The following is a 19,278-nucleotide window of genomic DNA, read 5'->3' on the forward strand; positions in this document are numbered from 1 at the left end:
CACAAGCAACCACACCAACAACTACATCAACAACCACACCAACAACCTCATCAACAACCACACCAACAACAACACCAACAACCACACCAACAACCACAAACACATTCACGCCAACATCCACACAAGCAACCACACCAACAATCTCACCAACAACCACACCAACAACCACGCCAACAACCACACCAACAAACTCACCTTCATCCATACCAACAACCACACAAATAACCACACAAACAACCACTCCAACAATCTCACCAACAACCACACCAACATCCACACCAACAAACTCACCTTCATCCATACCAAGAACCACACAAATAACCACACAAACAACCACTCCAACAATCTCACCAACAACCACACCAACATCCACACCAATATCCACACAAGCAACCACACAAACAACCACACCAACAACCACACCAACAACCACACCAACAACCATACCAACAACTGCACGGACCTCACCTACAACCACACCAACAACCACAACAACAACCACTTCAACAACCACACCAACAGCCACACCAACAAACTCACCAATAAGCTCACCAACACCCACACCAACCACCACACAAACAACCACATCAACAACCTCACCAACACCCACACAAGCATCCACACAAAAAACCACACCAACAATCACACCAACAACCACACACACATCCACACCAACATCCACACAAGCAACCACACCAACAACCACACTAACAACGACACACACATCCACACCAACATCCACACAAGCAACCACACCAACAACCACACCAACAGCCACACCAACAACCACACTAACAACCACACCAACACCCATGCCAACATCCACACCAACAATTACACCAACAACCACAGCAACAATCACACCAACAAACTCACCAACAAACGCACCAATATTCACACCAAATACCATACAATCAACCACACCAACAACCTCATCAACATCCATACCAACAACCTCATCAACAACCACACTAACAACACCAACAACCACACACACATCCACGCCAACATCCACACAAGCAACCACACCAACAATCTCACCAACAACCACACCAACAACCACATCAACATCCACACAAGCAACCACACCAACAACCACACCAACATCCACACCAACAAACTCACCTTCATCCACACCAACAACCACACAAATAACCACACAAACAACCACTCCAACAATCTCACCAACAACCACACCAACATCCACACCAACATCCACACAAGCAACCACACAAACAACCACACCAACAACCACACCAACAACCATACCAACAACTGCACGGACCTCACCTACAACCACTTCAACAACCACACCAACAACCACACCAACAAACTCAACAATAAGCTCATCCACACAAACAACCACACCAACAACCACACCAACAACCACACACACATCCACACCAACATCCACACAAGCAACCACACCAACAACAACATCAACAACCACACACACATCCACACCAACATACACACAAGCAACCACACCAACATCCACGCCGACATCCACTCCAACAACCACAGCAACAAGCACACCAACAAACTCACCAACAAATGCACCAATATCCACACGAAATACCATACAATCAACCACACCAACAACCTCATCAACATCCATACCAACAACCACACTATCAACCACACCATCAATCACACCAACAACCACACCAACAACCACACCAACAACCACACCAACAAACTCACCAACATCCACACCAACAACCACACAAATAACCACACAAACAACCTCACCAACAACCACACCAACAACCACATCAACTTCCACACAAGCAACCACACCGACAACCACACCAACATCCACACAAGCAACCACACCAACAACCACACAGACAACCACACAAACAACCACACCAACAATCTCACCAACAACCACACCGACAACCACACCAACATCCTCACCAACAATCTCACCAACAACCACACCGACTACCACACCAACATCCACAGAAGCAACCACACCGACAACCACACAGACAACCACACAAACAACCACACAATCAACCACACCAACACCCACACAAGAAACCACACCAACAACCACACCAACACCCATACCAACAACCACACAAACATTCACACCAACATCCACACAAGCAACCGCACCAACAACCACACCAACACCAATACCAACATCCACACAAGCAACCACACCAACAACCACACCAACAATCTCACCAACAACCACACCAACAACCACACCAACAACCACACACACATCCACACCAACATCCACACAAGCAACCACACCAACAATCTCACCAGCAAACACACCAACAACCACACCAACATCCACACAAGCAACCACACCAACAGCCACACCAACAACCACACCAACAAACTCACCTTCATCCACACCAACAACCACGCAAATCACCATACAAACAACCACTCCAACAATCTCACCAACAACCACACCAACAACCACACAAGCAACCACACCAACAACCACACTAACAACCACACTGACATCCACACCAACATCTACACCAACACCCACACAAAATACCATACAAACTACCACACCAAAAACAACACCAACAACCATACCAACAACCACACCATCAACCACACCAACAACTACACCGACATCCATACAAGCAACCACACCAACAACCACACCAACAACCACACAAACAATCACACAAACAACCGCCCCAACAACCACACAGACCACACCAACAACCACACCAACAACCACACCAACATCCACACAAGCAACCACACCAACAACCACACCAACAACCACACCAACAAACTCACCTTCATCCACACCAACAACCATTCAAATCACCACACAAACAACCACTCCAACAATCTCACCAACAACCACACCAACACCCACACAAGCAACCACACCAACAACCACACCAACAACCATACCAACAACCACACCATCAACCACACCAACAACTACACCGACATCCATACAAGCAACCACACCAACAACCACACCAACAACCACACAAACAATCACACAAACAACCGCCCCAACAACCACACAGACCACACCAACAACCACACCAACAACCACACCAACATCCACACAAGCAACCACACCAACATCCATACCAACAACCACACTATCAACCACACCAACAATCACACCAACAACCACACCAACAACCACACCAACAACCACACCAACAAACTCACCAACATCCACACCAACAACCACACAAATAACCACACAAACAACCTCACCAACAACCACACCAACAACCACATCAACTTCCACACAAGCAACCACACCGACACCCACACCAACATCCTCACCAACAATCTCACCAACAACCACACCGACTACCACACCAACATCCACACAAGCAACCACACCGACAACCACACAGACAACCACACAAACAACCACACAACCAACCACACCAACACCCACACAAGAAACCACACCAACAACCACACCAACACCCATACCAACAACCACACAAACATTCACACCAACATCCACACAAGCAACCGCACCAACAACCACACCAATACCAATACCAACAACCACACTATCAACCACACCAACAACCACACCAACAACCACACCAACAACCACACACACATCCACACCAACATACACACAAGCAACCACACCAACAACTACATCAACAACCACACCAACAACCTCATCAACAACCACACCAACAACAACACCAACAACCACACCAACAACCACAAACACATTCACGCCAACATCCACACAAGCAACCACACCAACAATCTCACCAACAATCTCACCAACAACCACACCAACATCCACACCAACAAACTCACCTTCATCCATACCAAGAACCACACAAATAACCACACAAACAACCACTCCAACAATCTCACCAACAACCACACCAACATCCACACCAATATCCACACAAGCAACCACACAAACAACCACACCAACAACCACACCAACAACCACACCAACAACCATACCAACAACTGCACGGACCTCACCTACAACCACACCAACAACCACAACAACAACCACTTCAACAACCACACCAACAGCCACACCAACAAACTCACCAATAAGCTCACCAACACCCACACCAACCACCACACAAACAACCACATCAACAACCTCACCAACACCCACACAAGCATCCACACAAAAAACCACACCAACAATCACACCAACAACCACACACACATCCACACCAACATCCACACAAGCAACCACACCAACAACCACACCAACACCCATGCCAACATCCACACCAACAATTACACCAAAAACCACAGCAACAATCACACCATCAAACTCACCAACAAATGCACCAATATCCACACCAAATACCATACAATCAACCACACCAACAACCACACCAACAACCACACCAACAACCACACACACATCCACACCAACATACACACAAGCAACCACACCAACAACCACACCAACAACCACACCAACATCCACACAAGCAACCACACCAACAACCACACCAACAACAACACCAACAACCACACCAACAAACTCACCAACAAACTCACCTTCATTCACACCAACAACCACACAAACAACCACTCCAACAATCTCACCTACAACCATACCAACAACCACACAAGCAACCACACCAACAAACACAATAACAACCACACCGACATCCACGCCAACATCTACACCAACAACCACACCAAATAACATACAAACAACCACACCAAAAACCACACCAACAACCATACCAACAACCACACCATCAACCACACAAACAACCAAACCAACAACCACACCAACAACCACACAAACAACCATACAAACAACCACACAAACAAATACACCAACAACCACACCAACCACCACACCAACAACCACACCAACAGCCACACCAACAAACTCACCAATAAGCTCACCAACACCCACACCAACCACCACACAAACAACCACATCATCAACCTCACCAACACCCACACCAACAACCACACCAACAACCACACCAACATCCACACAAGCATCCGCACCAACAACCACACCAACAACCACACTAACAACGACACACACATCCACACCAACATCCACACAAGCAACCACACCAACAACCACACCAACAGCCACACCAACAACCACACTAACAACCACACCAACACCCATGCCAACATCCACACCAACAATTACACCAACAACCACAGCAACAATCACACCAACAAACTCACCAACAAACGCACCAATATTCACACCAAATACCATACAATCAACCACACCAACAACCTCATCAACATCCATACCAACAACCTCATCAACAACCACACTAACAACACCAACAACCACACACACATCCACGCCAAAATCCACACAAGCAACCACACCAACAATCTCACCAACAACCACACCAACAACCACGCCAACAACCACACCAACAAACTCACCTTCATCCATACCAACAACCACACAAATAACCACACAAACAACCACTCCAACAATCTCACCAACAACCACACCAACATCCACACCAACAAACTCACCTTCATCCATACCAAGAACCACACAAATAACCACACAAACAACCACTCCAACAATCTCACCAACAACCACACCAACATCCACACCAACATCCACACAAGCAACCACACAAACAACCACACCAACAACCACACCAACAATCACACCAACAACCACACCAACAACCATACCAACAACTGCACGGACCTCACCTACAACCACACCAACAACCACAACAACAACCACTTCAACAACCACACCAACAGCCACACCAACAAACTCACCAATAAGCTCACCAACACCCACACCAACCACCACACAAACAACCACATCAACAACCTCACCAACACCCACACAAGCATCCACACAAAAAACCACACCAACAATCACACCAACAACCACACACACATCCACACCAACATCCACACAAGCAACCACACCAACAACCACACCAACACCCATGCCAACATCCACACCAACAATTACACCAAAAACCACAGCAACAATCACACCATCAAACTCACCAACAAATGCACCAATATCCACACCAAATACCATACAATCAACCACACCAACAACCACACCAACAACCACACCAACAACCACACACACATCCACACCAACATACACACAAGCAACCACACCAACAACCACACCAACAACCACACCAACATCCACACAAGCAACCACACCAACAACCACACCAACAACCACACCAACAACCACACCAACAAACTCACCAACAAACTCACCTTCATTCACACCAACAACCACACAAACAACCACTCCAACAATCTCACCTACAACCATACCAACAACCACACAAGCAACCACACCAACAAACACAATAACAACCACACCGACATCCACGCCAACATCTACACCAACAACCACACCAAATAACATACAAACAACCACACCAAAAACCACACCAACATCCATACCAACAACCACACCATCAACCACACAAACAACCAAACCAACAACCACACCAACAACCACACAAACAACCATACAAACAACCACACAAACAAATACACCAACAACCACACCAACCACCACACCAACAACCACACCAACAGCCACACCAACAAACTCACCAATAAGCTCACCAACACCCACACCAACCACCACACAAACAACCACATCATCAACCTCACCAACACCCACACCAACAACCACACCAACAACCACACCAACATCCACACAAGCATCCGCACCAACAACCACACCAACAACCACACTAACAACGACACACACATCCACACCAACATCCACACAAGCAACCACACCAACAACCACACCAACAGTCACACCAACAACCACACTAACAACCACATCAACACCCATGCCAACATCCACACCAACAATTACACCAACAACCACAGCAACAATCACACCAACAAACTCACCAACAAACGCACCAATATTCACACCAAATACCATACAATCAACCACACCAACAACCTCATCAACATCCATACCAACAACCTCATCAACAACCACACTAACAACACCAACAACCACACACACATCCACGCCAACATCCACACAAGCAACCACACCAACAATCTCACCAACAACCACACCAACAACCACATCAACATCCACACAAGCAACCACACCAACAACCACACCAACATCCACACCAACAAACTCACCTTCATCCACACCAACAACCACACAAATAACCACACAAACAACCACTCCAACAATCTCACCAACAACCACACCAACATCCACACCAACATCCACACAAGCAACCACACAAACAACCACACCAACAACCACACCAACAACCATACCAACAACTGCACGGACCTCACCTACAACCACTTCAACAACCACACCAACAACCACACCAACAAACTCAACAATAAGCTCATCCACACAAACAACCACACCAACAACCACACCAACAACCACACACACATCCACACCAACATCCACACAAGCAACCACACCAACAACCACATCAACAACCACACACACATCCACACCAACATACACACAAGCAACCACACCAACAACCACACACACATCCACACCAACATCCACACAAGCAACCACACCAACAACCACATCAACAACCACACACACATCCACACCAACATACACACAAGCAACCACACCAACATCCACGCCGACATCCACTCCAACAACCACAGCAACAAGCACAACAACAAACTCACCAACAAATGCACCAATATCCACACGAAATACCATACAATCAACCACACCAACAACCTCATCAACATCCATACCAACAACCACACTATCAACCACACCAACAATCACACCAACAACCACACCAACAACCACACCAACAACCACACCAACAAACTCACAAACATCCACACCAACAACCACACAAATAACCACACAAACAACCTCACCAACAACCACACCAACAACCACATCAACTTCCACACAAGCAACCACACCGACAACCACACCAACATCCACACAAGCAACCACACCAACAACCACACAGACAACCACACAAACAACCACACCAACAATCTCACCAACAACCACACCGACAACCACACCAACATCCTCACCAACAATCTCACCAACAACCACACCGACTACCACACCAACATCCACAGAAGCAACCACACCGACAACCACACAGACAACCACACAAACAACCACACAATCAACCACACCAACACCCACACAAGAAACCACACCAACAACCACACCAACACCCATACCAACAACCACACAAACATTCACACCAACATCCACACAAGCAACCGCACCAACAACCACACCAACACCAATACCAACATCCACACAAGCAACCACACCAACAACCACACCAACAATCTCACCAACAACCACACCAACAACCACACCAACAACCACACACACATCCACACCAACATCCACACAAGCAACCACACCAACAATCTCACCAGCAACCACACCAACAACCACACCAACATCCACACAAGCAACCACACCAACAGCCACACCAACAACCACACCAACAAACTCACCTTCATCCACACCAACAACCACGCAAATCACCATACAAACAACCACTCCAACAATCTCACCAACAACCACACCAACAACCACACAAGCAACCACACCAACAACCACACTAACAACCACACTGACATCCACACCAACATCTACACCAACACCCACACAAAATACCATACAAACTACCACACCAAAAACAACACCAACAACCATACCAACAACCACACCATCAACCACACCAACAACTACACCGACATCCATACAAGCAACCACACCAACAACCACACCAACAACCACACAAACAATCACACAAACAACCGCCCCAACAACCACACAGACCACACCAACAACCACACCAACAACCACACCAACATCCACACAAGCAACCACACCAACAACCACACCAACAACCACACCAACAAACTCACCTTCATCCACACCAACAACCATACAAATCACCACACAAACAACCACTCCAACAATCTCACCAACAACCACACCAACACCCACACAAGCAACCACACCAACAACCACACCAACAACCATACCAACAAACACACCATCAACCACACCAACAACCACACAAATAACCACACAAACAACCTCACCAACAACCACACCAACAACCACATCAACTTCCACACAAGCAACCACACCGACAACCACACCAACATCCACACAAGCAACCACACCAACAACCACACAGACAACCACAAAAACAACCACACCAACAATCTCACCAACAACCACACCGACAACCACACCAACATCCTCACCAACAATCTCACCAACAACCACACCGACTACCACACCAACATCCGCACAAGCAACCACACCGACAACCACACAGACAACCACACAAACAACCACACAACCAACCACACCAACACCCACACAAGAAACCACACCAACAACCACACCAACACCCATACCAACAACCACACAAACATTCACACCAACATCCACACAAGCAACCGCACCAACAACCACACCAATACCAATACCAACAACCACACTATCAACCACACCAACAACCACACCAACAACCACACCAACAACCACACACACATCCACACCAACATACACACAAGCAACCACACCAACAACTACATCAACAACCACACCAACAACCTCATCAACAACCACACCAACAACAACACCAACAACCACAAACACATCCACGCCAACATCCACACAAGCAACCACACCAACAATCTCACCAACAACCACACCAACAACCACACCAACAACCACACCAACAAACTCACCTTCATCCATACCAACAACCACACAAATAACCACACAAACAACCACTCCAACAATCTCACCAACAACCACACCAACATCCACACCAACATCCACACAAGCAACCACACAAACAACCACACCAACAACCACACCAACAATCACACCAACAACCACACCAACAACCATACCAACAACTGCACGGACCTCACCTACAACCACACCAACAACCACAACAACAACCACTTCAACAACCACACCAACAGCCACACCAACAAACTCACCAATAAGCTCACCAACACCCACACCAACCACCACACAAACAACCACATCAACAACCTCACCAACACCCACACAAGCATTCACACAAAAAACCACACCAACAATCACACCAACAACCACACACACATCCACACCAACATCCACACAAGCAACCACACCAACAACCACACCAACACCCATGCCAACATCCACACCAACAATTACACCAAAAACCACAGCAACAATCACACCATCAAACTCACCAACAAATGCACCAATATCCACGCCAAATACCATACAATCAACCACACCAACAACCACACCAACAACCACACCAACAACCACACACACATCCACACCAACATACACACAAGCAACCACACCAACAACCACACCAACAACCACACCAACATCCACACAAGCAACCACACCAACAACCACACCAACAACCACACCAACAACCACACCAACAAACTCACCAACAAACTCACCTTCATTCACACCAACAACCACACAAACAACCACTCCAACAATCTCACCTACAACCATACCAACAACCACACAAGCAACCACACCAACAAACACAATAACAACCACACCGACATCCACGCCAACATCTACACCAACAACCACACCAAATAACATACAAACAACCACACCAAAAACCACACCAACAACCATACCAACAACCACACCATCAACCACACAAACAACCAAACCAACAACCACACCAACAACCACACAAACAACCATACAAACAACCACACAAACAAATACACCAACAACCACACCAACCACCACACCAACAACCACACCAACAGCCACACCAACAAACTCACCAATAAGCTCACCAACACCCACACCAACCACCACACAAACAACCACATCATCAACCTCACCAACACCCACACCAACAACCACACCAACAACCACACCAACATCCACACAAGCATCCGCACCAACAACCACACCAACAACTACACTAACAACGACACACACATCCACACCAACATCCACACAAGCAACCACACCAACAACCACACCAACAACCACACTAACAACCACACCAACACCCATGCCAACATCCACACCAACAATTACACCAACAACCACAGTAACAATCACACCAACAAACTCACCAACAAACGCACCAATATTCACACCAAATACCATACAATCAACCACACCAACAACCTCATCAACATCCATACCAACAACTTCATCAACAACCACACTAACAACAACACCAACAACCACACACACATCCACGCCAACATCCACACAAGCAACCACACCAACAATCTCACCAACAACCACACCAACAACCACACCAACAACCACACCAACAAACTCACCTTCATCCACACGAACAACCACACAAATAACCACACAAACAACCACTCCAACAATCTCACCAACAACCACAACAACATCCACACCAACATCCACACAAGCAACCACACAAACAACCACACCAACAACCACACCAACAACCATACCAACAACTGCACGGACCTCACCTACAACCACTTCAACAACCACACCAACAACCACACCAACAAACTCAACAATAAGCTCATCCACACAAACAACCACACCAACAACCACACCAACAACCACACACACATCCACACCAACATCCACACAAGCAAACACACCAACAACCACATCAACAACCACACACACATCCACACCAACATACACACAAGCAACCACACCAACAACCACACCAACAACCACACACACATTCACACCAACATCCACACAAGCAACCACACCAACAATCTCACCAACAACCACACCAACAACCACACCAACATCCACACAAGCAACCACACCAACAACCACACCAACAACCACACCAACAACCACACCAACAACCACACCAACAAACTCACCAACAAACTCACCTTCATCCACACCAACAACCACACCAACAACCACACCAACATCCACACAAGCAACCACACCAACAACCACACCAACAACCACACAAACAACCACTCCAACAATCTCACCAACAACCACACCAACAACCACACAAGCAACCACACCAACAACCACACTAACAACCACACTGACATACACGCCAACATCTACACCAACAACCACACCAAATAACATACAAAGAACCACACCAAAAACCACACCAACAACCATACCAACAACCACACCATCAACCACACCAACAACCAAACCAACAACCACACCAACATCCACACTAACATCCACACAAGCAACCACACAAACAACCACACCAACAACCACACCAACAACCATACCAACAACTGCACGGACCTCACCTACAACCACACCAACAACCACAACAACAAGCACTTCAACAACCACACCAACAACCACACCAACAAACTCAACAATAAGCTCACCAACACCCACACCAACCACCACACAAACAACCACATCAACAACCTCACCAACACCCACACAAGCATTCACACAAACAACCACACCAACAACCACACCAACAACCACACACACATCCACACCAACATCCACACAAGCAACCACACCAACAACCACATCAACAACCACACACACATCCACACCAACATACACACAAGCAACCACACCAACAACCACACCAACACCCACACCAACAACCACACACACATTCACACCAACACCCACACAAGCAACCACACCAACAATCTCACCAACAACCACACCAACCACCACACCAACAACCACACCAACAGCCACACCAACAAACTCACCAATAAGCTCACCAACACCCACACCAACCACCACACAAACAACCACACCAACAACCACACCAACAACCACACACACATCCACACCAACATCCACACAAGCAACCACACCAACAACCACACCAACAGCCACACCAACAACCACACGAACAACCACACCAACACCCATGCCAACATCCACACCAACAATTATACCAACAACCACAGCAACAATCACACCAACAAACTCACCAACAAACGCACCAATATCCACACCAAATACCATACAATCAACCACACCAACAACCTCATCAACATTCATACCAACAACCACACCAACAACTACACCAACATCCACACAAGCAACAACACAAACAACCACACCAACACCCACACAAGCAACCACACCAACAACCACACCAACAACCACACACACATCCACACCAACATCCACACAAGCAACCACACCAACAATCTCACCAACAACCACACCAACAACCACACCAACAACCACACAAGCAACCACACCAACAACCACACCAACAACCACACCAACAAACTCACCTTCATCCACACCAACAACCACACCAAATACCATACAAACAACCACACCAAAAACCACACCAACAACCATACCAACAACCACACCATCAACCACACCAACAACTACACCAACATCCACACAAGCAACACAAACAACCACACCAACACCCACACAAGCAACCACACCAACAACCACACCAACAACCACACCAACAAACACACCATCAACCACTCCAACAACCACACCAAGAAACTCACCTTCATCCACACCAACAACCACACAAATAACCACACAAACAACCACTCCAACAATCTCACCAACAACCACACCGACATCCACGCCAACATCTACACCAACAACCACACCAAATAACATACAAACAACCTCACCAACAAACACACCAATATCCACACGAAATACCATACAATCAACCACACCAACAACTACACCAACAACCACACCAACAAACTCACCAACATCCACACCAACATCCACACAAGCAACCACACCAACAACCACACAGAATACCACACAAACAACCACACCAACAATCTCACCAACAACCACACCGACAACCACACCAACATCCTCACCAACAATCTCACCAACAACCACACCGACTACCACACCAACATCCACAGAAGCAACCACACCGACAACCACACAGACAACCACACAAACAACCACACAATCAACCACACCAACACCCACACAAGAAACCACACCAACAACCACACCAACACCCATACCATCAACCACACAAACATTCACAGCAACATCCACACAAGCAACCGCACCAACAACCACACCAACACCAATACCAACATCCACACAAGCAACCACACCAACAACCACACCAACAATCTCACCAACAACCACACCAACAACCACACCAACAACCACACACACATCCACACCAACATCCACACAAGCAACCACACCAACAATCTCACCAGCAACCACACCAACAACCACACCAACATCCACACAAGCAACCACACAAACAGCCACACCAACATCCACACCAACAAACTCACCTTCATCCACACCAACAACCACGCAAATCACCATACAAACAACCACTCCAACAATCTCACCAACAACCACACCAACAACCACACAAGCAACCACACCAACAACCACACTAACAACCACACTGACATCCACACCAACATCTACACCAACACCCACACAAAATACCATACAAACTACCACACCAAAAACAACACCAACAACCATACCAACAACCACACCATCAACCACACCAACAACTACACCGACATCCATACAAGCAACCACACCAACAACCACACCAACAACCACACAAACAATCACACAAACAACCGCCCCAACAACCACACAGACCACACCAACAACCACACCAACAACCACACCAACATCCACACAAGCAACCACACCAACAACCACACCAACAACCACACCAACAAACTCACCTTCATCCACACCAACAACCATACAAATCACCACACAAACAACCACTCCAACAATCTCACCAACAACCACACCAACACCCACACAAGCAACCACACCAACAACCACACCAACAACCATACCAACAAACACACCATCAACCACACCAACAAGCACACAAATAACCACACAAACAACCACTCCAACTATCCCACCAACAACCACACCAACAACCACACAAGCAACCACACCAACAACCACACTAACAACCACATCGACATCCACGCCGACATCCACTCCAACAACCACAGCAACAAGCACACCAACAAACTCACCAACAAATGCACCAATATCCACACGAAATACCATACAATCAACCACACCAACAACCTCATCAACATCCATACCAACAACCACACTATCAACCACACCAACAACCACACCAACAACCACACCAACAAACTCACCAACATCCACGCCAACAACCACACAAATAACCACACAAACAACCTCACCAACAACCACACCAACAACCACATCAACTTCCACACAAGCAACCACACCGACAACCACACCAACATCCACACAAGCAACCACACCAACAACCACACAGACAACCACAAAAACAACCACACCAACAATCTCACCAACAACCACACCGACAACCACACCAACATCCTCACCAACAATCTCACCAACAACCACACCGACTACCACACCAACATCCACACAAGCAACCACACCGACAACCACACAGACAACCACACAAACAACCACACAACCAACCACACCAACACCCACACAAGAAACCACACCAACAACCACACCAACACCCATACCAACAACCACACAAACATTCACACCAACATCCACACAAGCAACCGCACCAACAACCACACCAATACCAATACCAACAACCACACTATCAACCACACCAACAACCACACCAACAACCACACCAACAACCACACACACATCCACACCAACATACACACAAGCAACCACACCAACAACTACATCAACAACCACACCAACAACCTCATCAACAACCACACCAACAACAACACCAACAACCACAAACACATCCACGCCAACATCCACACAAGCAACCACACCAACAATCTCACCAACAACCACACCAACAACCACACCAACAACCACACCAACAAACTCACCTTCATCCATACCAACAACCACACAAATAACCACACAAACAACCACTCCAACAATCTCACCAACAACCACACCAACATCCACACCAACATCCACACAAGCAACCACACAAACAACCACACCAACAACCACACCAACAATCACACCAACAACCACACCAACAACCATACCAACAACTGCACGGACCTCACCTACAACCACACCAACAACCACAACAACAACCACTTCAACAACCACACCAACAGCCACACCAACAAACTCACCAATAAGCTCACCAACACCCACACCAACCACCACACAAACAACCACATCAACAACCTCACCAACACCCACACAAGCATTCACACAAAAAACCACACCAACAATCACACCAACAACCACACACACATCCACACCAACATCCACACAAGCAACCACACCAACAACCACACCAACACCCATGCCAACATCCACACCAACAATTACACCAAAAACCACAGCAACAATCACACCATCAAACTCACCAACAAATGCACCAATATCCACGCCAAATACCATACAATCAACCACACCAACAACCACACCAACAACCACACCAACAACCACACACACATCCACACCAACATACACACAAGCAACCACACCAACAACCACACCAACAACCACACCAACATCCACACAAGCAACCACACCAACAACCACACCAACAACCACACCAACAACCACACCAACAAACTCACCAACAAACTCACCTTCATTCACACCAACAACCACACAAACAACCACTCCAACAATCTCACCTACAACCATACCAACAACCACACAAGCAACCACACCAACAAACACAATAACAACCACACCGACATCCACGCCAACATCTACACCAACAACCACACCAAATAACATACAAACAACCACACCAAAAACCACACCAACAACCATACCAACAACCACACCATCAACCACACAAACAACCAAACCAACAACCACACCAACAACCACACAAACAACCATACAAACAACCACACAAACAAATACACCAACAACCACACCAACCACCACACCAACAACCACACCAACAGCCACACCAACAAACTCACCAATAAGCTCACCAACACCCACACCAACCACCACACAAACAACCACATCATCAACCTCACCAACACCCACACCAACAACCACACCAACAACCACACCAACATCCACACAAGCATCCGCACCAACAACCACACCAACAACTACACTAACAACGACACACACATCCACACCAACATCCACACAAGCAACCACACCAACAACCACACCAACAACCACACTAACAACCACACCAACACCCATGCCAACATCCACACCAACAATTACACCAACAACCACAGTAACAATCACACCAACAAACTCACCAACAAACGCACCAATATTCACACCAAATACCATACAATCAACCACACCAACAACCTCATCAACATCCATACCAACAACTTCATCAACAACCACACTAACAACAACACCAACAACCACACACACATCCACGCCAACATCCACACAAGCAACCACACCAACAATCTCACCAACAACCACACCAACAACCACACCAACAACCACACCAACAAACTCACCTTCATCCACACGAACAACCACACAAATAACCACACAAACAACCACTCCAACAATCTCACCAACAACCACAACAACATCCACACCAACATCCACACAAGCAACCACACAAACAACCACACCAACAACCACACCAACAACCATACCAACAACTGCACGGACCTCACCTACAACCACTTCAACAACCACACCAACAAACTCAACAATAAGCTCATCCACACAAACAACCACACCAACAACCACACCAACAACCACACACACATCCACACCAACATCCACACAAGCAAACACACCAACAACCACATCAACAACCACACACACATCCACACCAACATACACACAAGCAACCACACCAACAACCACACCAACAACCACACACACATTCACACCAACATCCACACAAGCAACCACACCAACAATCTCACCAACAACCACACCAACAACCACACCAACATCCACACAAGCAACCACACCAACAACCACACCAACAACCACACCAACAACCACACCAACAAACTCACCAACAAACTCACCTTCATCCACACCAACAACCACACCAACAACCACACCAACATCCACACAAGCAACCACACCAACAACCACACCAACAACCACACAAACAACCACTCCAACAATCTCACCAACAACCACACCAACAACCACACAAGCAACCACACCAACAACCACACTAACAACCACACTGACATACACGCCAACATCTACACCAACAACCACACCAAATAACATACAAAGAACCACACCAAAAACCACACCAACAACCATACCAACAACCACACCATCAACCACACCAACAACCAAACCAACAACCACACCAACATCCACACTAACATCCACACAAGCAACCACACAAACAACCACACCAACAACCACACCAACAACCATACCAACAACTGCACGGACCTCACCTACAACCACACCAACAACCACAACAACAAGCACTTCAACAACCACACCAACAACCACACCAACAAACTCAACAATAAGCTCACCAACACCCACACCAACCACCACACAAACAACCACATCAACAACCTCACCAACACCCACACAAGCATTCACACAAACAACCACACCAACAACCACACCAACAACCACACACACATCCACACCAACATCCACACAAGCAACCACACCAACAACCACATCAACAACCACACACACATCCACACCAACATACACACAAGCAACCACACCAACAACCACACCAACACCCACACCAACAACCACACACACATTCACACCAACACCCACACAAGCAACCACACCAACAATCTCACCAACAACCACACCAACCACCACACCAACAACCACACCAACAGCCACACCAACAAACTCACCAATAAGCTCACCAACACCCACACCAACCACCACACAAACAACCACACCAACAACCACACCAACAACCACACACACATCCACACCAACATCCACACAAGCAACCACACCAACAACCACACCAACAGCCACACCAACAACCACACGAACAACCACACCAACACCCATGCCAACATCCACACCAACAATTATACCAACAACCACAGCAACAATCACACCAACAAACTCACCAACAAACGCACCAATATCCACACCAAATACCATACAATCAACCACACCAACAACCTCATCAACATTCATACCAACAACCACACCAACAACTACACCAACATCCACGCAAGCAACAACACAAACAACCACACCAACACCCACACAAGCAACCACACCAACAACCACACCAAGAACCACACACACATCCACACCAACATCCACACAAGCAACCACACCAACAATCTCACCAACAACCACACCAACAACCACACCAACAACCACACAAGCAACCACAC

This window comes from Rhinoraja longicauda, unplaced genomic scaffold (genome assembly GCF_053455715.1).
Source record: "Rhinoraja longicauda isolate Sanriku21f unplaced genomic scaffold, sRhiLon1.1 Scf000527, whole genome shotgun sequence".
Taxonomy (NCBI): Eukaryota; Metazoa; Chordata; class Chondrichthyes; order Rajiformes; family Arhynchobatidae; genus Rhinoraja; species Rhinoraja longicauda.